Here is a 26,850-nt window from a genome sequence, read left to right on the forward strand (position 1 = left end):
TATATATATATATATATATATATATATATATATATATATATATATATATATATATATTCAGTGAGGGAACAGGAACACACAGATGTACTAGAAGGTGTCCTTATGCCAACGTTTCCTAATTATCAATTTGATTACAGCATCGGGGCTGTTATAATGAAATGTAAAATTCCTTGAAAAATTTGTAAAAGCTAAAAATTCAGAATTGAAAAAGGTGAAAATTGTTCTTCTTCAAACCAAATGTAAGAAATATACACGACATTCAAGCTAAGGGAACGAACGCAATTTGAAAGGTCTTTACATCAAAACGAAAGGCAATAGAATAAACAGAAACAACACTTAATCAAAATAACAAGGTCTTGATGGTTAGGGGTGTTGCCCAAAATGGAGAAGTCTTTATTCGGGGACCTTTTTATGCCACTGACATTTATTTCATGGTTATTTTCTTGTTGTTTGTTGCGATCAGCCTTTCATGTCAGCATCCGGTCATTTTCGACTTTATCTCGTCTATGTGAAATTCACTGATATGATGCGAGAAAACACTGTATTCACAATATTTGTTCATATGGGGAAATGAAAATTGAAATGCATATAAACGTGGTGGATAGGAGAGGCAATTTTTAATTCAAGATAAAAAAGTCTTGTTCAAGAAACGGTTATGCTGTGTTCTTTGGCCTTATATATAGATAGCACTGTCAGAAAGCCCAGTGTGCTCTTGTGCCAAGTGGAATAACAATAACTCTGAAAGCACCAGCATTTACAGATTATATAAGGTTATTCACACTATAACTAAAATCCACATGAATAATGTGGTTTTAATCGGAAACTGCTGGAGAGTAAAACAGCTAGAATCTATTCCATTCCATTTGTCGCCTCACCAACGCAGGTTTTAGATAGATGGGGCACACTGTGTGCATAGCTATCCCGTGTCCAGCTGCAATCACTGTTTCTGATATCTTGCAAGCACACGAAAGACAAGCTTGGATGATGCATAATGAAATAGTCTACGTAGATCAAGCAAATAAGCGATGGTCTTTCATGAAGTGACCATTCGTCTCAGTGTTGGGAGCTGGAAGGACATCTGGCTGCGTGAGTGCCAATAAAAGGCATTTTAATTATTTCTTGCACACAATTGAGTCTCTCTAGTGCCTTACTTTAAAAAAAAATAAGGCACTGGAAAGACTCTTAGATAAAATGAATAAGTTACAATAAGAAAGCTTTCTGACTACTTTGAACTGAAAATGTTCCTAAAAGCAAGGACAGTAAAATGAAATATCTGGTGTAGGTCTATCGTTCTAGTGGTTAGCACATTTCAAGGTTGTTTATCCAGTTTATGGACGCATATATAACTTTGCTGTCATAATAAAGTTACGTTTATGTTGATGCAATGAAATCTACATGGAGTAAAGTTTGGATGATATAGAGGGATCAGAAATTTGTTTTTATTTAGCATTTCCCAACGTTTTGTGAGAGAGAGAGAGAGAGAGAGAGAGAGAGAGTGTAATTGTCATTGTGAGTGGTTGAGTGGTTCGGTTGTTGGAGTTGGTTTTACGGCTGTCTCTCTGTCTGTCGGTCTGTCGGGAGTTTTTCGTTTTTTGGGGAGGTCTTGGGCAGTTGAGGTCCAACCTTGAACGTGAACGGGAATTCGTCTGGCTTTTGTTTTTTTATCGGTACCGATATTGATGGTGCATGTGTTTCTTTTTTTTTCGTTCGTTGTTGGTGGAGGGTTTGTTTGAAATTTTGTTTTGTGGTTTCTGTGTGCTGTGATTGGCGACCGTGGACCTTTACCCATCTCCAGCAACCGAAGATCAGGGTGAGTGTTGTTTTGTTTGTGGGTTAAAATTCCGCCACATATATTTTGGCGCCAACGTGGGCAGCTGGTATTGCAGCTGCAAGTGAGGTTGGTGGCTGGTAGTGTGACTGAAGAGAAGGATGGAAGAGGAACTGGTAAGGTTGAGAGAGGAGAATACGTGGTTGAGGGGTGAGAATGAGAGATTGAGGAGTCAGTTGGAGGAGGTGGAGGGAATACTAAGAAGTGCAAAAGAAGAAATGAAAGGGGAGATGAAAGAGTCAGAAGAGAGAATGGAAGAGAGGATGGAAGAGAGGATAGATAAAAAGTTGGAGGGAATGATGAAAGGTGTGGAAGAAATGGTGAAAGGTATGTTCAAGGGTGTTTTTGGAGAAGGGGCTGTTGGAGGCAGGTTCTCTGGAACGTGTGAAGGGGCAAGAGAGAAAGAAAAGGAGGAAGAAGTGAATGGAAGCGTGAGTGATGAAAGTGATATGGGAATAGGAAGTAAGAAACGAGGGAATGAGAGGCAGGGTAAGGAAAAGAGGAATGAAAAGCAAGGGAAGGAACAGAGGGAAAGTAAGGATAAGTCAGGGAAGAAAAAGGGAAGAAGGGAAAGGGAAAGGAAACTGGTAAGAAGGGAAAGGAAGTGGAAAGGCAGGAAAGAAGGGAGAGGGTGAAGGCAGTAGTGATAGTGAGGTGGATGGAGGTGAGTGGATAAAGTGGATAAAAAGAGGGGGAAGAAGAGTGTAATGAGTAAGATGAATGTAAGTGCAGAAGTGGACTCTTTGTATTCGGAAGAGGGTATGAAAGGACAGAGCGAAAGTAGCGAAAGTGAGAGTGAAAGTGAGAAAGAAGTGAGAAAGGCTATGTATGTGAGGGAGGTACCCCTGGTGTGAAAAGTATAATGAGTATGGAAGTAGGGATGTGCATGATTTCTTTAGGGAGTATGAAAGGTTTTGTCAGGATAAGTATGGGGAAAGTAAGAGAGTATGGGCACGAGAATTAGGAGAGTATTTGACTGGGTTTTACTTGACATGTATAGGGTTATTATGAGTGTGGGAGATGTTGAGTATGACAAGGTGAAAGCTAGATTAGTTGAGCAAGGAGGCGTATGAAAGCGAGTGTTAAGTATAAGAGGAAGAATGAATTTGATGAGGCAAGAATGAAAGCTGGGGAAACTTTGTCACTGTATGCTTGTCGGTTGGAGACGTTGGCAAGGAAGAAGTTTGGGGATGATGGGATAGATGAATGTAAGGAGTTAGTACGGAAGTTGTTAGGGACAGTGCCAGATGGAGTTAGAGAATTTGTGAACTTGAAGCGGAAGGAGAAGAAAAGATGGACGAATGAAAGGTTGACTTGGGGAGAAATTTTGGAAATTGTAGAAGATTATGAGCTTGACAGGGTTATAAAGAGAGCAGAAGTGTAAGTGTAAGGGCTGGGGTAGATGAGAGAGTACCAGAGTTTGGAAGCTTTAGGGATGCAGTGTTGAGGGGCCCAATGAGAATGGCCGATAGTGTAATAGATAGGAGTGTAAGAGCAAGTAATGTAGAGGTGCCAGTGAGGATGAATGATGGGTTTGTAAGGGAACAACGGGTTGGACGGGTTAGGGATGGTAGTGTACAAAGGGGAAGGTCGATGAGTGGAAGTCGAGCGAAGTGTTTTAGATGTGGAAAGGAAGGACATACAAAGAATGAGTGTAGGTGGGCTTTAGGAGCGTGTTTCGGGTGTGGGCAACCGGGACATTTGGTAAGGGAGTGTATGAAAGATAGGGGGGTTAAATGCTACCGGTGCGGACAGGTGGGTCATGTTGCTAATGGTTGTAGGGGTACCCGAGTGAATGTAATATGTGGTAACTGTGGTAAGAATGGGCATTATGCGAGAATGTGTTCAGAACCGAGAGCGAAGTGTGACGAATGTGGAATGGAAGGGCATGTATCAGGTGTATGTAGACGAAAGAGGGTAACTGTGACAGCGAATTCGGGAAACTGAGTGTGAAGGGGGTTCAAATGGGTGGATCCTCCAGGATGCAAGCGGTGCGTGTGATGCATGTACGTGAGGGGTTGTTGCATGAGAGAGGTTTTGCTGGAAAGACTGACGAGTGCATGAAGCAATTTGTTTTGATAGAGTATGGTAAAAAACGTAAGAAAGGGAAGAACGTAAGTAAACGGAATGATCGTAAGTTGTGTGATAGGGGTGTGAGTGCCAAAGTGAAAATGAGTGATAAAGCGTGTAATACGGATGAATGGGATGGTATGGATAGAACGTATAGCATATGCGGGTTTGATATAACTGAGTTGACTGAACGTGTAGGGGTTAGTGAACGGTTGGAGGTGAGCGAAAGTGTAAGAGTAAGAGAGCGTAGCAGTGATAGACGAGTGATTGAAAGCATGAATGAATCGTTGCAAGAATTGGAAAGGTCAATGAGCGAATGGGATGGGTTAGTTGAAGAATTGGGGAGGTATTTGGGAACGAGTTAGAGGGTATAGATGAGATTGTGGATGAAATTGAGAGTGGTAATAGTGAAGAAGATAGCGTGAATCTGAGAGAGAATGGAGGAGAAAATGTAAATCTGAATGTTGCTGGAAGAGAGAGCGAGTCTGAGAGAATGATTGCGTGCCCAACGATCTAGAGGACCTGCTAGGAGCATCCGTGGGTGTTGCGTAAGGCGATTTGAAAGAGGTGTGAAAGGTGTTGGTTGGGAAATGCTAAAAGGGGGAGAAATATAGAGGATCAGAAATTTGTTTTTATTTAGCATTTCCCAACGTTTTGTGAGAGAGAGAGAGAGAGAGAGAGAGAGAGAGAGAGAGAGAGTAAGAGAACTGAGTGGTTGAGTGGTTCGGTTGTTGGAGTTGGTTTTACGGCTGTCTCTCTGTCTGTCGGTCTGTCGGGAGTTTTTCGTTTTTTGGGGAGGTCTTGGGCAGTTGAGGTCCAACCTTGAACGTGAACGGGAATTCGTCTGGCTTTTGTTTTTTTATCGGTACCGATATTGATGGTGCATGTGTTTCTTTTTTTTTCGTTCGTTGTTGGTGGAGGGTTTGTTTGAAATTTTGTTTTGTGGTTTCTGTGTGCTGTGATTGGCGACCGTGGACCTTTACCCATCTCCAGCAACCGAAGATTCTTATCTGAAGGTTGTGGACATAGATCTACCTGTAGCATGGGCTATACCAGGGAGAAAAAAGAAAAAAAAAGCCATTTTGAAAGCTCATCTTTCTTGTGCTTGTAAGGGTATATTATTGATACAAGCAGCTTGCTTATAAAGTGTGAAGGTTCTTGTACAATGATATAAACATTGAAATGGGTGGACTGATGACGATGAGCTGTGGCAGACGGTAGCCTACTGATGGCACATTCGTTTCCCATGCATTTCCACTGTGATAATATCACGTTAGTGGAATGGAATATGGTATAGAATTTAGGCCAGAGACCAAGCTCTGTGACCAAAGAGGTCATTCATTCAGTACTGAAAGGGAGCTTGGGAGTAGAAAGGCTTGGAAGGTATAAATAACAGGAAGAAAACCTCAAAGCAATTGCACTATGAATGGACGGTCAGTTTCAAAGGAAGTTCATGCAGCAGCAGCAGGACATTTGGGCAACTTTTAGTCATTATATTAACACTCGGTTGGTTACCACTCATGATGTATCAATAGTGAATCTGTGGTTTGCATCGTGGTCTTTGAAAAATCTCAACACTCGCACCAGATCGGGATAAGGGTGAATGGGAATGTGTGGATCAGAAACATTGGCTCTAAGAAGAAGAAGAAGAAGAGAGAGGAAGTAATGATTTCGAGAGAGAACAGAGATGAGAATTTTGAGATGGATGATGGGAATATCGCTGCTGGAGAGATTGGAAAATGATGAAATAAGAAGAAGAGCAGGCTTAGTAAAGATAACAGAGGTGACAAGGGAGTCACGATTGAGATGTTATGGCCATGTGGTAAGGGAGTGAAGAGGGCTTGGGAAGAAGAACCTGTTAGAGGAAGAAGGTCGAGAGGGAGACAGGGAATTAGATGGCGAGATAAAGTGAAGGAAGATATGGAGAGAGAGAAGAGGTTTGGCGGAGGATGATGATGCCTTTGGTAGAAGGCAGTGGAGAAGATGCATTTGGCAACTGACTCCTTAACGTCGGGATAACGGTGGGAAAGAAGAAGAAAGTCCAGCTGAACTCAGCTACCCTCTCTTTTAGGAGGTTCCTAAGAGGATCAGCAATGTCAGAAATCTTCCACAAGTTTTCTGCCATCCCTCTGACACGTAGGGATAGAAATGTTCTCAACAGCCTCCACGTTGGCCTGTTTGGGAGCTGCCTTACCATTACCCAATGCATGACCTAAGTATATGACCTTCGCTTTTGCAAACCCACTCTTTCTTAGACTGACCACCAGGCCAGCTTTCTTTAGCACTTCTAGCAAGACTTGAATACGTTTCAAATGTCTCCCAGTCATCACTATCAATAACAATAACAAGGAACTTGTCAATAACCTCTTAATAAATCAAATTGACTTACATATTTTGACTTCCCCAGGCTGTCTATTTATATATTTGATTAAATTTCCTTCATACAAGTATTGATAAATGATAAAAACGACCATTGTTGTGATTTAAAAATGTTCTTGGAAAATGAAGACGAAGAAGAAGATTAAGCTTCCGATAGGAAACACTAGTAAATCGAATCGTAAGGATTGTATCTCATAAAATTCTTATGATTTCCTTTTATTTTGCCATAAAATATACATAAATTATATTATTGACAGTAATGTATTATTTTTTATATATAAAATGCTGATTTTGTAAGCGTAATATCGCAAAATAAGGTCATATGTCAAATGTTCTAAAGACATACGGTGAACTAGCGCATTTGAATCTGTCGTATTTTGGCTCAAAAGAGACCGGATGATTTTGCTTTGTTTCCATATAAAATCGATTAAAATAATAATATATATTAATAAAATGTTAAAACAACATAATATAATCTTTTTTATATAAAATATTCCGAAAAATGTAAAATTGAGCTCGAATGATCCGTAGAATGTTGAAAACCTTGTGGAGCATTCGTTGTACTGTATCTCAAAGAATGTCATTTAATTTTGCTTTATTTTGAGACAGAATCGATCAAAATAGTATATAATATATCAAAATATTATTTTTAAGTATTGAAATATTTTTTTATTTAAATATACCGAATTAATGATAATTTCACGTAAAATAATCGAGAAATAATACTATAAAAGGCGCCAAACGCCGCCATGTCTGCTTTCAGGCGCGAAAACCCGAAGATTCAGACGCCACTTTGTTTACATTCCTCTGTGAAATGAGGTGAAGACGGCGTCTTATGTCGACTTATTTCTCCGTAAATAAGCTGTCTAAAGCTTATAATATAGTTGAAAATACTTATTTGTGCTTCGAAAAGAGGATTAATAAGTGTTATAACGGCGTGGGAGGACGTTAAATAGGCAACGGGTGAGTGGCTCTTGACGGTGTAGATATAACCCTGCATATTTTCTATATATTATTTTACAGCTAAATATATAATTATATTTTATAGAATCGATTTTTTTCGTATTTTTATATTTTTTGTAATCTTACACCATAATTATTCACCCAAACTTCATTCATTAAATGTGGTTAAGGCAGGCCACTAATTTCCCGTACCCTCCTATGGGGGTATTGAATGCATATGGGCAGGGAGGACTCTAACGTGGGGGGGGGATTTGGTGCCCTAGGTTATGTTAGGCAAAAGTAGGGGTAGGTGTTGGTCATTTGAACCCACTGCTACAGATGGGTAGCCAAGGCCTCTCTCTCTCTCTCTCTCTCTCTCTCTCTCTCTCTCTCTCTCTCTCTCTCTCTCTCTCTCTCTCTGGCCAGGTCAGGGCACGGTGCCCTAAGTCAGGTTTGGAAGGTAATTTCTGGCTAGTTCAGAGTATGACAGTCTTGGAAAGGTTAGGTTAAGGTTATTTCGGTTGGGTCATGGCCTATGCCCGAAAACGACATGTCGGAACAGCGAGTTAGTTTAGTCGATCGGTTTCGGCGTCAGGTGTTACTTGGGTAGGTCCTGGGGTTTTTTTTTGGGGGGGGCTGTTTGTGCAAAGCTTATTACAGTTAAGGAGTAGCCTAGGCCAGATTGCAATGGCTCTGAGCATAATTTTACTTTTAATATACCTTATACTTATGCTTGTAGCCTGAGTCACATTTATATCCTTAATATAAAAATCATACTATAATCTAGGCTGTCTGTCTTTTGTGTTTCAAAATTTAGAGTCAATGTATAGCTGGAAAGGTCATGCAGCCTGGCCTAGGCTACCTTAGGCTACCCCATAATTGTAGTTGGCATTTCAGAATGAATGCAACCTAACCTGACCTACGTTGACCCAACCTAAGCTCCGATACCATTCCCTTACCTGGCCAGGGAAGGGGCTTTGACTCCCCTAAGTAGGCCATGATTCCTGTGGCTGCTTACTACCCCATTCATTCATTCCCCATGGGACAGGAACTATCCTCGACCTCTCTTGAGAGTGAGTGTTGTATTAAGATGAAATATATCCTTGTCAGAATCGCAAGAATAGTCATCGGAAATTTATGTTGTTCCGACACGATATACAAACCGTCGGTCCTTTACATTAGGAATTACTTTCAGGCGTAGGCTGGAAACGGCCGTTAAACTCTTGAGCAAGGTGGTTAGGCAGTAACTACCGCCAGGTAGGCGGGAATGCCCGCCTGTCCGGATGTAAACATTCCAGTTGTTCCGACACAATATACAAACCCAAGGTCCTTTACATTAGGAGATTACTTTCAGGCGTAGGCTGGAAACGGCCGTTGAACTTCAAACAAGGTGGTAGGCAGTTAACTACTGTCCGGGAGGCGGGAGTACCGCCTGCCCGGATGTAAACATTCCAACTTGCTTTCGGCCGTCGTAGCACTCGGACAGTGTTCTTCGCCGCTCTCTGCCTGACAGCATTTTTTCGTCATTTTTGGTGGGAATATTCTTTTTTTTTTTTAAATGGAAAAATCATCTAAACCCTCCTATCCCCAGCGTGTGTGTCCTGGGGTTGGGAGGGGGAAAAATGTAATTCTTTTTGATCTAGAGTCGACGTGGACCCACACGCACTCTGCACATCTTGCAGGGGCGTGTGTGTTCACGCGACTCGACTTTGTAGTGAGTGTTGTTTGTGGTCCTCCGAGCAATGGGGCAAGTTCGAGGAGGCGATCGTTACCGTCGTAAGCCTACCAAGGAGTCGTCCGAGGGAAATACGCCCTGACGACTCCGTTGGTGGCGAAATGTTTCGGGTTCGCTCTCCCTCCCAGCGAACTTCCCTTCTTGCTCCCTCTCCCCTCGGGTGAGGACTCCCCCTCCCCTTCCTCTTACGTTTCTTGGTTGGTGGAAGGGCACGGGGAGAGTTGGACCGCGACATCCTCTCGGAAGTCTCTTCCCGCCCGGAGGTGAGTTTTTCCTCTGGAGCAGTTAGGGGCTTCTATTTGCTAACCCGACTTTTGCTTCAGGTCCCGGACTGGATAGCCAGGCGATGATTCCAACTCTCCTGGCTGCACCTGGGCCTACCTGGCTCGGCTCTGGAGGGATTGGCTCCCATGGCCCCCTCCAGTCACGACCCACACGGCAGCAACAGCCACTACCACAACTGTCACCTTCTCGAGGTTTGTCCAGATGCCGATTTCAGTGGCTTCGCATCTGGAAACCCAGGTGTCGGCGTCATCCGCGGGCCAGCACGCTGTTCCACTGCCACCTGGCTTCCTGGCTCCATTCACGCGCTGCTGGCCCTCCTACATGGTGACGCCATCATATCCTTACGTGACTGTTGCTGCCCCTGTTGCTGACCATGGCCTGTCTTTGGATACGGTTCCTCGTCTGACTCTCCAGCCCGGCCCTTTGTCTGCCTCAATCTCCATCCCAGCGACCCTGGCACGGCCCGACTTGAATCTGCATGCGGGAGGGACGGCGCCTGCATCCCTGGCCCCGCCCACCTCGGTTCCTGGCCGACGCACGGCTCTCTCTGTCCAGGCAATTGATGGTCCGAGCTCCGCCGTCTCTGCCCGGGATGCGCCTTCTGCTGCTGCAGCCCCTCCTGCTGTTCCTGCTGTTCCTGAATCGGCGGCCTCGCTTTCCTGGCTTGGGTATTTGACTGCTTTCCTGAAGCAGATGGTGAAGAAGAAGAAGAAGAGGTCTAGGAAGGTGTCGTCATCATCTTCATCTTCATCATCGTTGCTGTCTGCTGCTTCTTCCTCTTCTCCTTCTGAGGCTTCGCGGCCGAAGAAGAAGAAGTCTGCCTCTTCCCCCCGCCCAAGAAACCTCGCACCGAGATTTCTAAGGGTCTGCCTCCTTCCACAGGGAAGGCAGTGGGATCTCTCGTAGGCTCTTCCCGATCCTCGGATCAGGGAACCGCTGCCCCGGCCTCCGGGCCAGGGGCACCGGGAGCCAAGGGCGTGCAGACCAAGGTCAGCACTCTCCCCGCTGCGCCTAAGAAACCTCCTGCTTCTAAGGCCAGCGAGACCGCGTCGGACACTCGTTCGCGAGTTGCTCTGAGTACCTGGGTCCCCAAGGAGACTCGGGTACCCCAGTCTGTTACGGTGGACACTTCTCGCCGTGCAGACCAGGGCGTGGGACGAGAAAGAGAGCTGGGCATGCAGGTGCCCGCCTCTTCCTGCTGGCACTCCTTCCAGTGCCAGGTCAGGTTCCCGGGACAATGCTTCAGCCCCGCGTGGCCGAACGCAAGGAGAGACAGGGAAGAAGTCCCCTACTCAGTCTTCCCGAGAGGCTCTGGCCTCGAAGAAGTCTAGGGCGCGTCCAGAGGACAGCGCAAGCTCGCGCCAGCCAGCCGCACGTTCGACTCCTCCCAGTCCCCGGCCACGCCCGCACGGCCAGCCTGGCTCGGGGGAGACGAATGCGCGGCTCGACTCTCGCGAGCCGCTCCGCTCTCCTTGGGAGATCGTTTCACCTGGGCTGAAGCGGTTTCCTCGACCCGGGGGCTCGTCATCACCGGGGGTTGGTGACTGCTCTCGGCCCTCTGCCTCTGCTGGTTCTGCCAGTTCTGCCAGTAAAGGCAGCGGGAGCGCCCGATCTTCCTCGCCTGTCCCCTCCGCCCCTTCGGTCTCCTCCAGGGGGCGTGAGTCGGAGAGGAGGAACTCTGGGGATTGTTCTCCTCAGAGTTCAACTGCGTGGGGGTATGCACCTGGCTTGGTCCTTGGCTCGACCAGGTCCTATGCCCGCGTAGTTCAGGAAGGTCCTCGGGGGTCTGCTGAGGTTCTCCCTCCTGCAGGGAGAGTAGTTCGGGAGGACCGCACCCTGGAAGGACTCGAAGGTCCTCTGCCCCAGGATGCGGACACCCCCGAAATACAGAGGACTTTTGCAGAGGTTATCGCGCTGATTCGTCAGCACAATGACCTCGGGGAAGGGACCACGGCTTCGTCTGTGGATTGTCCGTCGTGCCTTGAATCCTTCTGGGGACCCAAGAAGGAACCCAAGGCTTCGGTGGGGCTGCCGTGGTCCACGCTTGCCGAGGGGGTTCTCGATCAGGGGAACAGTCTTGTGTCTGGGCAAGACAGTTCCCTTCGTTCGAGCCGCTCGGACAAGCTTCTTCCCCCCTCCTCTGCCTCGTCAGAAGCGTTTCTACGCTCCAGCGGAAGGGGCGTTGCTGACTAAACAGGTTGACCCGGACCTGACTCGTTTGGATCCGGGTCTGTCGTTGCAGCAATTGTCGGCAGAGAACATTTCTCTCTCTCAACAAGAAGCTGCAACCCTGGAAGCCACCGCCATGGCGGCCTTCCAGGCAGTCTCCTGGCTCGATCTGTGGTCATTCACAGTATCGAAGGTAGCTGCTTCCTCAGGCGCTATTGTACCTGGGGAGGACTCTGCCTTTGGGAGACTGTGCCAGTCTGGAGGTAGGGCTATTTCCTACCTTGCCCACCAGACAGCAAACCTGTGGGCAAACCTGGTGCTAAAGCGGAGAGACGCTGTTCTCTCTCGCTTTGCCAGGTCCGTAGGTCCCGAGTCAGCCATCGCTCTTCGGAATGGACCGTTGCTGGGTTCCTCCTCTCTCTTCCCTAGAGAGTTGGTGGACGCCGCGGTGGACAAACGCCGTGCCGATGAAAGCGACCGGCTTGTCCACCAGGCAGTGGTTAAGACCTCCGGGTCTTCTCGTCCCACTGCAGCCAGGTCTTCGGGCCAGGCTGGCACTTCCTCGGCCCCTAAGAAGTCCCAGTCTTCGAAGGGGTCCCGAGGAAACACCCAGCCTTCTTCTTCCTCGAGAAGGGGGGTTACTCCCGCCCCTTTCAGCCCCCTTTCCAAGCCGGTAAAGGGGGCAAGGGTAAGAAGAAGAAGGGGAAACGCTAGGGGCGGCGTTCCCCCCAAAAGCTGCCAAAGGTGGGGGGGTGCCTGTCGAGCCATTGGGCAACGTGGCAGCGACACGGAGCCGAGACCTGGATAGTGGATGTCCTTCGGGAGGGATATCTACTACCCTTCGAGTCTCAGCCTCCCCTCACCTACTCTCCGGTCCATCTCCAAACTTATCTTTCAGGTTCGTCGAAGGACATCGCACTACAGCAAGAAGTGCAAGCCATGCTGAGCAAGAATGCTGTAGAAGTCGTGTCGGACCAGTCTCCAGGCTTTTACAGCTGCATCTTTCTCGTAGAGAAGGCATCAGGGGGATGGAGACCGGTCATAGACCTCTCTCCCTTGAACCGTTTCCTTCGCCAGACTCGGTTCACGATGGAAACAGCGCAAACTGTGCTGGCCTCCATCAGGGAGAACGACTTCATGCTTACGGTGGACTTGAGGGATGCGTATTTCCAGATACCCATCCATCCGTCCTCGCGCAAGTACCTCCGCTTCGTCCTCGGGAGTTGGTCTTCCAATTCAGGGCACTTTGTTTCGGGCTCTTGACCGCTCCCAGGTGTTCACGAGTGTTTCTCTCGTGTCAGCTTGGGCCCACACACACGGGATACGTCTTCTGAGGTATCTCGACGACTGGCTAGTCCTGGCGAGCTCTCCGCTGTTGCTACAGGACAGGGATCGTCTCCTCGAGTTTTGCTGGGATCTAGGGATCCATGGTAAATCTGGAGAAGTCAGATCTCACCCCAAGCAGAGGACAAAGTACCTGGGCATGCTGATAGACACGGTGGCAGCAAAGTCTTTCCCTCGGACTCTCGTATCAGCAAGTTCAGGCAGGCAGCACAGTTGTTTCTGTCTCGACAGGAGCAACCAGCTCGGCAATGGCAAGTCGTCATCGGTCACCTGTCATCATTGGAGAAGCTAGTACCTCACAGGCGTCTTCACCTGCGGTCTCTCCAGTGGAGACTAAAGGAGCACTGGTCCCAGTCCCGAGACCCCCAGTCCTTCCTCATTCCTCTTTCCGAGGAAGTGAGAAAGGACCTTCACTGGTGGTTAGACGACAGGAACCTCTTATAGGAGTATCCCTGCATACTCCCCCTCCGGACATGCTTCTGTTCTCGGACGCATCGACCGAGGGATGGGGTGCACACCTGGAGGAGTTGCTGACTTCGGGAGTGTGGCACCGAGATGACAAGCACCTTCACATCAACATCCTGGAGCTCAAGGCGGCCTTCCTGGCCCTCCAGGAGTTCCGGGATCGAGTGATGGGACACTCTGTGGTACTGATGAGCGACAATACCACGGTAGTGGCATACGTCAACAAGCAGGGGGGACTGATGTCCCACCAGCTTCATCAATTGACGATGCAGGTGCACGAGTGGGCCATGGCTCACTCGGTAGAGCTGTCAGCTAGGTACATTCCAGGCAAGAGGAATGTCGTGGCAGACAAGCTCAGCCGCCAGAGCCAGGTGGTGGGGACCGAATGGTCCCTCCATCAGGAAGTAGCGGAAAGGCTGTTCAACCTGTGGGGGCGTCCAGTCATCAATCTGTTCACCACCCGGCACAACAGAAAACTCCAGATCTTCTGTTCTGTCGTGCCGGACCCATGGGCCGCTGCGGAGGACGCGTTCCAACACCCATGGGACAATCTCGACTCTTACGCCTTTCCCCCATTCTGTCTGATTCGCCGTGTGGTCAGCCGAGTGATGATCACCCCGAATCTCAGAATGACTCTGGTGGCACCCAAATGGCCCCAGGCCAGTTGGTATCCAGACCTGCTAGCTCTCCTCTCCGAGGCGCCGAGAGAGATTCCCCCCTGGCCCAACCTGCTACGTCAACCTCACGCAAAGCGGTTCCACCTGGCAGTGCATTCCCTGTGTGTTCACGGCTGGAGGTTATCCACCATCTCTTGCGAGTGAGAGGCTTTTCGCACCGCGCAGCAACAGAGATGGCAGGATACCTCAGAAGATCCTCCGCAGCGGTATACCAGGGAAAGTGGTCCGTCTTCTGTGGTTGGTGTCGTCGAAGGGGTATCTCTCCGGTCGGAGCTACTGTTCAGCAGGTCGCGGACTTCCTCGTCTTCCTTCGCCGAGAGAAGCTTCTCTCCATTTCAGCTGTAAAAGGCTACCGCGCCGCACTCTGCCTAGTCTTGCGGCTGAAAGGAGTAGACATCTCCTCCTCTTTCGAGATTTCTCTACTCATGAGAAGCTTCGAACGGTCTTGCCCACCCAGGGATCTCAGGCCCCCTGCGTGGGATGTGACTCTCGTTTTAAGGAGCCTGACTCAGTGCACCTTGAGCCTTTAAGAGAGTCGTCAGACAGGGATCTGACCCTCAAGACCGTTTTCTTGCTTGCCCTGGCATCGGCGAAGAGAGTTGGCGAGCTTCATGGACTTTCCTTTGATGTTAAACACTCGAGGGGATGGGGATCAGTTACGCTCTATTTCATCCCAGATTTCGTAGCGAAGACTCAGAACCCTTCGGTCCCTGACGCACAGTTCGAGTCCTTCACGATCCCCTCCCTAGAGGACTTCGTAGATAATGACCCAGACGAGATGCTACTGTGTCCTGTTAGAGTGCTGCGGCGCTATCTGAAGAAGACTCGGCACCTCCGGCCTGAGTGTCGACGACTCTTTGTTAGCAAGTGTCCAAGAATACCATCTCTTTTTGGCTTCGTGAGACGATAAGGAGAGCGTACTCTGCTGCAGGAGAAGACGACACCGGTACGCTTCGTCCAAGAGCTCACGAGGTCCACAGCATTGGTCCGTCCCTCGCATTCCGGAAGAATATGTCGGTACCACAGGTGCTGAAGGCGGCGGGTGTGTGGTCCCGACAGACTACCTTCACCTCCTACCTCCGGGATGTTGCACACAAGTCCTTGGACACTTTTTCCTTGGGTCCTGTGGTGGCTGCTCAACAAGTTGTGTAGCTTATCCAGCTCCCCTAACGGGACAGGTTGCATCTCGCCTATGTTGTACGGTTGTGATTGGGAGAATGAATGTTGAGTGACTGGCCTCTCTTCTTTCTCCCCATCCTGGCTCTCTTCCCACGGGCAGGGAGCAGACATGCCGTTACAAGCTGGACCGGGCGATCGAGGCAGATAAGCACATAACGGGAGCTCCCGTTCTATTTCCGTTCAGGTTAATAGAAGCAACCCCACTCCTTCCTCTTGCAAGGAGGAAGGAGACCATGACTATGAGACAAACCCAATGCTTGTATTTGCCTTATTGTCATCCGACGTCAAATTCTTCCCTAGCCTACTTTGCATGAACTGACGTTTCCTCTTTCATGCAAAGGGACCCAGAAGTCTGACAACTGATCCTGCGTTTCTTAAACCCGATCTTTTGTCAGAGGTGTTTTTCCTTCCTCGCTCTCACGACCAGGAAGGGAAGACAAGGTGGTGAACTCCAGTCAGTTCAGAGAGACTTTATCAGATTCATCCCTCCAATCAGTGAGTCTCCTAATGTAAAGGACCGAGGGTTTGTATATTGTGTCGGAATAAATAACAATTTTTAAAAGTAAATTGTATTTTTCCCAACTATACAAACCCGAGGTCCTTTACACTTTATGCGCACCTCATGCCACCCCTCAATCTGTACCTGGGCCGAAAGGCAAAGTGGAATGTTTACATCCGGGCAGGTGGGTATCCCCGCCTACCTGCAGGTAGTTACTGCCTAACTACCTTGCTCAAGAGTTTAACGGCAGTTTCCAGCCTACGCCTGAAAGTAATCTCCTAGTGTAAAGGACCTCGGGTTTGTATAGTTAGGAAAAATACAATTAATTTTAAAAATTGTTATTTTTAAAAGTAAATTGTATTTTTCCTAACTATACAAACCCGAGGTCCTTTACACTTATGCCCACCTCATGCCACCCCTCAATCTGTACCTGGGCCGAAAGGCAAATTGGAATGTTTACATCCGGGCAGGCGGTACTCCTGCCTCCCGGACAGTAGTTAACTGCCTACCACCTTGTTTGAAGTTCAACGGCCGTTTCCAGCCTACGCCTGAAAGTAATCTCCTAATGTAAAGGACCTTGGGTTTGTATAGTTAGGAAAAATACAATTTACTTTTAAAAATTGTTATTTTGCTTTCGGCCGTCATGCGTTGCTGACTTGTTTTCGTTCTCTCTGCCTGACTGTCGTTAAGCTCTTATTATCCCGGTTGGATCTTTCTGTATTTTTATTTATATATACGTGTGTTTGATATTTATTAATACGAACCCACGATTTGTAATAACCTTGCATAAGCCATCATTCCCGGGGCTGTGTCTTGGGTTTGACAGCCAAGGCCGTTATTGGAGAAGCGTAACCAAGTGATAATGCTTCTCTTCCAGCAGCCCTTTACGTAAATACTGAAGGCGCCCCTGTACATTCGGAGATATGGTTTGGGACGTAATATCTTCACTCCCCTACATTCATTGGGACGTAAGAGTTCGTTCACTTCTTGGGCTTCCGCCGTCCGTGCATAAGGGGCATCACTAATTCCTTCCTACTTATGCTGAGTGTTGCTCGCCGCCTGCACTTGGAGAATTACAGGCCGGGTGGGAGGTTGCGAGCGTCGTCGATAAGTTCCGCTTCCACGGTGCCCTTAGTGGCTTCCTCTAAGTCCTTTTTTTTCTCTTCCCATAGGTTCTTCATACTCCCCTTTAGTAGATCTCTCTCCTTCACCCTCTTCGCTCGCTCGTTGGGTGGGGAGTGATCAGATGACCTCCTCTAGAGTACCTCCTCCCACTGCGTAGGGCAGTTCCCCTTGTAGCGAGAGGAGTCTCCCTCTACTAATCATCTTTGCTTTTCTTTCAGGTTGACAGTGAGCATTGCAGACACAACAGTAGTTGGCTGGATATATCAAAGGATATCTTGCATGAAGCAATTCCGACATTCATTCAGTGTTGCTTCGGGATCAACCACAATACCTGGTTAGATGACATATTTCCACGTCGGGATCGTTCTGACTCTGTTCCTGCCGATGTGGATTGATCACTGTCATTGCTGGTTTTCATGTATGCTGTTGCAATGCCTCCTGCGTATCTGTGGTCCATCTGCTCCTGCTGTTCTCTGTGTTATGCACGCCAACTCAATGACAGTCTGTGGGCTGCTCTTCCTGGTCTCCTGTCGCAGCCGCCCTGATCGTTCCTGTCACTGCTGGTGACTTTCAAGTGACATTTCTGTCCGTTGCAGTAGCTCCTGCCTTCCGAACCACTAACAGAGCTCCTGCATTGGCTATCCTGATTGTGCCCGCTACTTCTCCTAGTGGTCGTGCCCGGGGCCGCTTCTGTTGTGTTCCTACCAACTGCCCTGGAGGTTACGATGTCTGCCATCCTGTAGAAGATGTTTGTGTGAAGGGGAAGGAAGTCGCCTTGTGGAAGTGACGTTCCTGGCCGTTGTAATAGCTCCTGCATCGGCTGTCCTAATCATGCATGCCGCTTCTCCTGGCGGTCGTGCCCGGGGCCGCTTCTGTTGTGTTCCTGCCAGCTGCCCCAGGGGTTACGATGTCCGCCATCCTGTAGAAGATGTCGGCGTAAAGATGAAGGAAGTCGCCATGTTGAGGTGATGTTCCTGGCCGTTGAAGTAGCTCCTATCTTCTGAACCGCTGCCGTAGCTCCTACATCGGCTGTCCTGATCATACCTGCGGCTTCTCCTGGTGGTGGTGTCCTGGGCTGCATCCGTTTTGTTCCTGCCGGATTGCCCTGGAGGTTACGATGTTTCGTGTCCACCATCCTGTAGAAGATGTCGGAGTAGAGGTGAAGGAAGCCAGCCTGTAGAAGTAGCCGCCGTCTCCTTCATCTTATCTTCGATTTCGTCTTCTGCTGCGTCTTCCCTTCCTCTCCCGAGGTCCAAGGGGGTCCCGAGAATCGGACAGACCTCCGTCGGCCGAAGGAGAGGAAGGCTGCTTCTTGCCCTTGATGCCCTTGGACGTCTAGGGACTGCCTCCTTCTGAGGAGGCAGTGGGTCTCTCATTGGCTCTTCCCAACCTTCGGGTTAGGAAACCGATTGGCACAGCCGTGGGTTTTGTGTTTCGGAAGCTGCAGGCACGCAGACCTTGGTTTACGAACCCGTTCCCAGTCCTAGAGGTTCCACCTCTAAGACGGGGGCTGCTTTGGGCGCCCGTTCGCGAGCCGCTGCGAGTGCTTAAGATTCTATGGAATATCGAGTATCCCGATCTGGTCTGGAGAGATTTTCCTTGGCCCAGTTCGGGAGCAGTGCGAGAGAAAGGGCCGAGGCACCCAGGTGTCTCTGCTCTTCCTGCCAGCACCGCAAGCGCTCCCCGAGTGTTTGCCAGTGCTCGGTCGGGTTCCCAGCCTGGTGTCTCGATCCTGTCAGTTCGAACATCAAAAGAAGCATGGAAGAGATTCCCTTCAGGAGTCCTACGGGACTTCTAAGGGACTGACTCTTTTCCGGGAGACATGTTTCTCTCGTTGGCTCTTGCTGCCCTTGGGCAGGAACCGATTCGCATTTTCCTGTGGGATCTTGCATTTCGGGGGCTGCGAGAGTGCGGCCTCTCGAGGCCACGCCTTCGTTGCCAGTCTTGGAAGTCTGCATCTAAGACTGGTTCTGTGCTTGGCTCTTTCGATCTCTTAGGAAACAAAGCAGCCGCTCCCGATTTTTGTGAGTCTCGTGGGTAGCTCGAATTCTGTGAATCACAAGCGCTCTCCTGACGAGAGGCACAGGACGAGAGAAAGTGCCGAGACACCCAGGTGTCTGGTTGCCAGGACACCCAGGTGTCTGGTGCCGAGACACCCAGGTGTCTGGGTGCCGGTGTCTGGTGCCAAGGTGTCTGAGACGCCAGGTGTCTGGTTGCCGAGACTGCTCATTGCTCGGCAGCTGCTTCAGCTGCTCGGCGGGCTTCATTCTTGTGTCTTGAACTTTAGGGTTCGAGCATGCAAGATAGCAGACACAGAATTCCCCTTTGAACCTTCTTCTCGAGGGGCCTCGGCCTCAAAGGAGTTTAGAGTTCGGGAAACTAGCAATTTTTCACAGCAGACGAGTCCGGCCTACCCAGTTACGATTGTGTTCCCGCGATCGGCTCGGCTCGGCTCAGCCCCCCGGTCGCTCGACTGGCTTGCCCAGACTGGCTCGGCTCGACTCGGCTTGTCAGACTGGCTTGGCTCAGTTCGGCTCACCCCGCTTGCCTCTCAGTCCGCCGCATACCAACCAGCTGGATCGCATTCGCATGATCGGCTCGGCTCTGCTCGGCCCTACTCGGTTTTTCCGATTTGGGTTCTCGGCTATGTTCGAGTGAACTTTTTGCTCTTCCCAGGAAAGCGCTTTGCCACGGCACAAGTGCTCTTCTTTCCCCGTGTGGCAGTAATCTTCTTCGGTCCACCTCTCCTGCTTATCTTACTGGCAGGACAGGTAGGGACACTCTTTCTCCTCACCTGTTCCCTTCTCCTCTCGGTTGTTCCGAGAGGCGCGAGACGGACAGAGAGAGCTCCGACAAAATTATCTACGGAGTTCGGTTGCCTGCGCGCTTTGGCTGTCGGTCCCCTGATCTCTTGTAGTATAACCAGGTAGCCAAGGAGGGTTTCATGGGAGCTGTCAAGGTCTTCCTCCAAGGGGAGAGGTACAGGAATTTCACGCTTCGGAAACAGCGAGGGTCTTCTTCTTCAAGTTGCGATTGCCCGACAAGTCGACGCGAGGATCCCCTGGACAGGACCGCGGCTCCCCCAATGAATAACCTTCATCACTCTCAACCTTGCAGTTCCCGAAGGACTGAGAGTGTCAGGGACCACCGCAGTCCTGGCTTCCGAAAGCATTCTCGATCTGATGAATTCTTTTCTTCGAAGGAGTTAATTCAGGTCGAGACACCAAGTTTCCGCCCCTGCCTCGACAGAATATGAATTCTTGCCAGGGAGGGTCTTCCCGACGGCAGTTTTTTGGGCAATTCTGGTGCTAAGAAGAAGACTTTGTCCCAATTCGGATCTCCATTTTCGTAAGTCCCAAGTTGGCTCGACCCTTAGGAACGAACCTTTACTTGGTTCTGCCTTTCTCTTTCAGAGATTTGCCAGATTCCCCGGTAATCAAAGTTCGTACCAGGGCACCGACTTGTCCTTTGGACAATGGCAAAGAACTTTGGGTCTTAGTCATCTCAACTCGACCTAGAGTTCAAGCCAGCCCCCTTCAACTCCTTAGCTAAGAAGTCCCAGGCTTCAGAAGAAGATTGCAACTGCTGATGCCTGGATGAAATGATACTTATCAAGTCTCTGGAACTGGCAGTGACGTTGCCGAGACCTGGGAATGGATTCCTTCAGGAGAAGTATCTATTTCCCTTAGGTCTCGGCAATTCTTTCCATTGAACTTCCATCCCGCCTCCTCTCCCTTGCTCCCAATCCGGGAAATGCCAGCCCGGCTAGAGCTAATTGGCTCGGTACCCTGTCATCTTGCAGAAGCTTCCCCATGGTGGAGAATGGAAGTCTGCTTCCATTCCTACGTCCTTTCCTCTTCGAAGCATGAGGAAAGTTAGGCTAATGCTTGATTGAAGGAACCTTCGAATATGCTTGCATATTCCCCTCACATCTTGTGTCTACTTACGGATTCACAGATTGAGGAATAGGCGAACACTGGTAAGACCTTGTCTTGAATTTGTGTGATTAGTACCTTCTCATCACCGGGGCTTTTTGGCCCTGTCCGAGAATTCAGGATGGGTTTTATGCTCACTGGTTTTGTTGAACAACAAAACCACAGTAGTGGCATTTGTCGACAAACAAGAGGCAATTGTTTTTTCCTCCTGTTTCATCTCGACATTTGCAGGTACTCGAGTGTTGTTCTATTGCACACTCGACAGCTCAATTAACCAGATGCATTCCTGGTGGGGATGTATTGGTAGGCAAGCCTGGCCTCGGGTTTGAGTGATCGGGACAGAACATGCTGCTCACTCTTTCTTCACGAAGATTCATGCAGAGACTGCTGGACTGAGAAATCCCTACCGTCCTTCTGTTGCCTCCCTGCACACAAGTCGGTAGTTTTTTCTCGCTCCTTCATACCAGACTAGGGGCCATTCCGGTGAGGCATGATGTCTTTTTGGTGAAAACTCAATATCAACGTTTTTTCCCTCCGTATTTGTCCGTTTTGCTAGGGGTTCACAAACATTGCTCACCCCGAGTTACAGACAAATACTTGAAGACTTGGCCTTCATCCGACCTGATTGCCGAGGCATCGAGAAGAATTCCGCTTGACCCATCCTCCTGTAGCAGCTACACAAGAAGCGGTTCTTGCGGCAGTACATCCCTGTGTGTTCAGGACTGGGAGACTTTCCAGCTTTCGTTGCAAGCACAGGCTTTCTCGCCGAGCGGCAACGGATATAGCTGGATATCCCTTAAGCCCTCTGCAACACTGTCCCAGGGACTGGACCCGTCTTCGCCGGTGGTGTCGTTGTCGGAACTTCTTCTCGGGTCAGAGTCGCTCATCAAGTCTGGACTTCCTCGTCTTCTCCGCCAAGGGCTGCTTCTCTCCATTTCATTTGTGAAGGACGTAGGCAATTGCAACCTAGTCTTCTATCTGAAGTAGCCTTCGTCTCCTCAGTCGAGAGTTAGCTACAGACGAGAAGCTTCTTCAGTCGTGCTGTCCCAGGGAACTGTTCCCTGGGTGACTCTTGTTTAGGGTTCCTGTCAGTGCTCTGCACGCGCCTTACAAGAGTCGTCGGATAGAGATATGCCCTCTTAGGACCATCTCTCATCTTACCCTGGCCTTGGCATAGAAGATGGAAGAACAGGGATGGGGATCATACCTCGACTCCTTCTCGGATGTTGTAGGTGGACTCCGAATCCATTGGCATCGACTGTCGGGTTCGAGTCCTTCTTGTTCCCCTCCTCCTTGGACTTTGTGTTGATGATCCAGATCATTTGTTACTTTGTCCTATTAGGGAGCTGTGGTACTTTCCGAAAGGCTCGACATTCTTAACCTGGATGTCGTCAACGTTTTCGCTAGTACTGTCTCTCCCAAGGAAGAAGTGTCTAAGGACACATCTTCCTCCTGACTTCGTGAAGCGATCAAAGGAGGTACTTGGCAGCTGACGACAACGATACCGGTACCTTCCACCCAAGAGCTCACGAAGTCGATGGCTTGGTCCATCCCATGCATTCCGGAAGTTTCTGTCGGTCTGAAGCAAGTGTGTGGTCTCAACAGACCACCTCTTGTCTTCTTCTACCTTCGGGATGTTGCCCACAGGCCCTTGGAACCCTTTTTCCTTGGGTCCTGTGGTGGCTGCTCAACAAGTTGTGTTGTCTTATCCAGCTCCTTCAAGAGGACAGGTTGCATCTCGCCTCAGGTGTTGGTTCTGTGATTGGGAGAATGGATTCCAGAGTGACTGGCCTCTCTTCCTTTCCTTCCCCATCCTGGCCAACTTCTCCTCCTTAGGGATGAGAATAGGACTCAAATCAATAGCTGCTGGAACTGGCGATGCGAGGCAGACTCACATAACGAGCACCTGTTCTATTTTTCTTATAGGTTAATAGAAGCAATTCCACTCCTTCCTCTTGCAAGGGAGGAAGGAGAGACCATGACTATGAGACAACCCTATCTCGGCTTGTTTTGCCTTATTGTCTCCGACTCTAGATCCTTCCAGCCTATTTTGCATGAACTGACGTTTCCTCTCTTTCATGCAAAGGTCCAGAATCTGACATTTGATCTTGCAGTTTCTACAACCCGATCAATTGTCAGAGGCAGTTTCTTCCTTCCTCGCTCTCACGACCAGGAAGGGAAGACAAGGTGTGTGAACTCCAGTCAGTTCAGAGAGACTTTATCAGATTCCTCCCTCCAATCAGTGAGTCTCCTAATGTAAAGGACCGAGGGTTTGTATATTGTGTCGGAACAAATAACAATTTTTAAAAGTAAATTGTATTTTTCCTAACTATACAAACCCGAGGTCCTTTACATTGCATGCCCACCTCATGCCACCCCTCAATCTGAACCTGGGCCAAAAGGCAAACTGGAATGTTTACATCCGGGCAGGCGGGTATCCCCACCTACCTGGAGAGTAGTTACTGCCTAACCACCTTGCTCAAGAGTTTAACGGCCATTTCCAGCCTACGCCTGAAAGTAATCCTAATTTAAAGGACCTTATGTTTGTATAGTTAGGAAAAATACAATTTACTTTCAAAAATTGTGATTTTATACCTCCAGAGAGTCTTTATTTGTTCCTACACAATTTACAGACCCTTGGTCTTTATATAGGAATTAACTGTAGCACAGCTGGAACCAGCTGTTAAACTCTTAACAAGGTGGTTTGGTAGTTAACTACCGAATGACCAGGTGGGAGTCCCACCCGCCCAGTCGGTAGAGCATCACTTTACCTTCGGCTGTAGTATGTAGAGTTTGTGCTGCTCTGCTGCCCTCATCCCTGCTGCCGTTGTTTTCGCTGTGTTTACTACCGTGAATACTACTGTGAACATCGCTTCCATTTCAGGTGGGATTGTGTCATTTTGTGTTTTTCCTTGTTTCTATGTGTTTGTGTGTTTGCTATGGATAAGCAAACCCATAAATCATCTGAGTGGTCCGAGCAGAAGACCATGCCAATGAGAAAATGCCCTGGTACCGCTAGAAGGCTTGCAGCCATTACTGCTCAGCCCTTGATGTTAACCCTCATACCCTTCATACATTGTGCAGGGGGTATGGTTCTAATCCTAATTCCGTGTGTGAGGAGTGCCGTGACCGGACTCCAGAGCAATGGTCGAAGTATTTGCTGAGGAGGAAGTATCAGAAGGAGCTCCCCAAGTCATCATCTGAGGGTAACATGCCCCCTGTGACTTCCTTGGCTAATCCTTCAGATACTTTCCTCCCACCAGCAGAACTTCCCCACTTTGCTACTTCTCCTTGAGGAGAAGTTTCCTCTTCGTCATCTTAGCTCGCTTCATCAGGCGAAGATCGTCGTTGGGGGACTGGAAGAAAGGACAACCTCCTTTTGGTGGCCTCCGTTCACTTGTGGAGGAAGAATCCCCCTCAGTGCGAATGGAGACTACCCCCCAACCCGATTTTGTTTCCAGATGTGGAGGAGGAACTGCAGGATACCTGGCAGTCCCTTGGCCTCCAAGGAGTTCCCTCTATGAGGGGCATTCTGAGTCACCTGCCAGCTGCTCATGTCCCTGCACTCCCTCCTGTGACTCACTCTGTCACGACAGTCACCACTTCGCCTGTCACTGTGACCATGAATTATCTGATGCCTCTAGGTACATCTACACACCCAACTATAACAACCCCAACAGTGTTACACAAGTCTCACACCCCTACTTTGTCCACCATGGTGCCTGTCCCTGCTCCCCAGGAGTCTGTGCCAGTCTTCCTCCAACCTTGGGGAGCAGATCCTCCACGCCCTTCTGAAGAAGGCGAAGAAGAAGAAGTCAAAGACCAAGAAGAGGTCCAGTAAGGTTTCGTCACCTGCGTCTGTTGTCTCCGCCTCCGCTTCCTCTTCCTCTTCCAAACCCCACAAGCGGAGGAAGAGGGAGGTTGCTTCTCCCACCCGGAAGAAGGCCCGAGCTGGGTCTTCCAAAGATGTGTCTCTCTCCCCGAGAGAGACACAGGGATCTCTTGCTGGCTCTCCCCAGTCTTTGGGGGTAAGGGGCTGCATCACAAGTCTCTTTGAGGCCTGTCAACTGTCCTCAGACCCTAAGAAATCCCAGGCTTTGACGGGCACTCTAAACACCACCCAGCCTTCTTCTTCCCTGCGAAGAAAGGTGCACAGTCATGCCCCTTTCCTCCACCTTTCCACGCCAGCAAAGGGAAGGGAGGCAAGGGAAAGAAAGGAGGGAAAGCTAGGGTCAGCATTCCCCTCCACAAGCTGCCATTGGTGGGGGTTTGCCTGTCAAGCCATTTGGCAAGATGGCAGCGACACGGAGCTGAGACCTGGGTTGTGGATGTCCTTCAGGAAGGCTATCCACTTCCCTTCGAGTCTCATCCACCCCTCACCAACACTTCGGTCTGATTCCTCTCATACTTACTTGGCTCGCTGAGGTATCTCATTCTCTGGGAGGAGATTGTAGCGATGCCGATGTCGTGACAGTTCGTCCCCAGGCTTTTACAGCAGATTCTTTTTCGTAGAGAAACAATTGGGGGTGGAGGCCAGTCATCGATCTCTCCTTTGAACTGATTCATTCGGCAGACTCGGTTCAAGGTGGAAACAGCCCGTTTGGTGCTCGCTTCCATGAGGGAGAATGACTTCAAATACCCATTCATCAGTCCTCTCACAAGTACCATCGCTTTGTCCCTGGGGAGACGGTGTTCCACTTCAGGGTACTTTGTTTCGGGCTCTCGACCACTCCCCAGGTGTTCATGCGAGTGTTCACCTTTGTTCTCTCCAGTGGAGAATGAAGGAGTTCTGGTCTCCAGCATGGAATCTTCCATCTTTTCCCATCCCCCTGTTGCAGAGTGAGACAGGAATTAGCCTGGTGGCTGAATGACAGGAACCTTGTAATAGGAGTGTCCCTGCACACTCCCCCTCCCAACATGCTTCTGTTCTCAGGCGCAACGCTAATTCAGGGATGGGGCGCACTCCTGGGAGAGTTGCTGACTTCAGGTGTGGGACCGAGACAACAAGCACCTTCACATCAATATCCTGGAGCTTAAGGCGGCCTGCCTGGCCCTCCAAGAGTTTCAGGATCAAGTGATGGAACACTTGGTGGTGCTGATGAGCAGCAACACCACGGTAGTGGCATACGTCAACAAGCAAGGAGGCCTAGTGTCTCTTTCGCTGCACCAGTTGATATTGCAGGTGCACGAGTGGGCAGTAGCCCACTTGGTAGAGCTGTTGGCCAGATATATGCCAGGCAAGAGGAATGTAGTGGCAGACTAGCTAAGTTGCCTGGGTCAAGTGAAAGGCTATTCGATCTTTGGGGGCTCCCATCGATCAACCTGTTCTCCACCAGGTGTGTTTCGAATGTTTAAGCTCTTGTCAGAATTGTTGTCACCATTGGGGATTGGCGCTTGTTGGTATGTTATGGCTTTTTGCTGCTATCACGGTACTGCACATTTTATGTAAGTAACTTCCCAAATAATCACATAGCTATTACTGTAGTTTCTACTTTACGCGGCAGCTCAAAGTTCAAAATTCACGGTAGGGCTGTTTTGTTTTGGGTGTAGGTAGAATGCCCTACTCAATTTGTTTCTGCTGGTCAGTGACTAAACATTTAGATATTGAGCAGCTCTGGTTTTTTTGGTTTGTCACTGGATGGTTGCAGATTTTCTTCATTTGGTGAAGTACTGTGTTCTTTTTGGTAGCACGCTACTGTTAATTAGCTTAGCTAATTCAGAACTCTCAGTTTGTAACTTTCCCGATTTTGACTTATTAATCATGTCAGATTCTAGCCTTTCTAGTATCAGGTATTGTAGTAAAGGCTGTAAGAATAGGTTGACTTCAGCCAAATATGACAATCACACTGTTTGTAGTTCGTGTAGGGAGTAAGTTTGCTCTCCTGAACTTTGCTGTGATGAATGTAAAGACTGGAAAAAGGGGGAAGTGGAAGACTGAAAGCATATTTTGAAAAGATACAGCATGACAGACTTCGGAAAGCTGCTGCTAGGGATGAGGCGAAGGCTTCCGCTAGTCAGGTTTTGTCTCTGGGGGTTGATGTGGCTGATTTACCTGTTCCTGCAACACCTGGGACGGCTTTTTCTCCTCTCTTAAGTCCTCTAACTTTCCTTGCAACTCCGATCCCTGGTTCTCATTCCTCTGATCCCAATGTCATTGCCAGCTTAGAAGCTCGTGTTGATAAGAAATTTGATTTATTAGTGAACATCATTTCCCAGAT

General features: G+C 49.0%; 1 pseudogene; it reads left to right on the forward strand.

Moving 5' to 3' along the window:
- The first annotated feature begins 7,056 nt into the window (after window positions 1-7,056).
- LOC136852035 (gastrula zinc finger protein XlCGF57.1-like) overlaps window positions 7,057-26,850 on the forward strand; it is a 36,836-nt pseudogene continuing 17,042 nt past the window's right edge.

Source organism: Macrobrachium rosenbergii, chromosome 24 (assembly GCF_040412425.1).
Source record: "Macrobrachium rosenbergii isolate ZJJX-2024 chromosome 24, ASM4041242v1, whole genome shotgun sequence".
NCBI lineage: Eukaryota > Metazoa > Arthropoda > Malacostraca > Decapoda > Palaemonidae > Macrobrachium > Macrobrachium rosenbergii.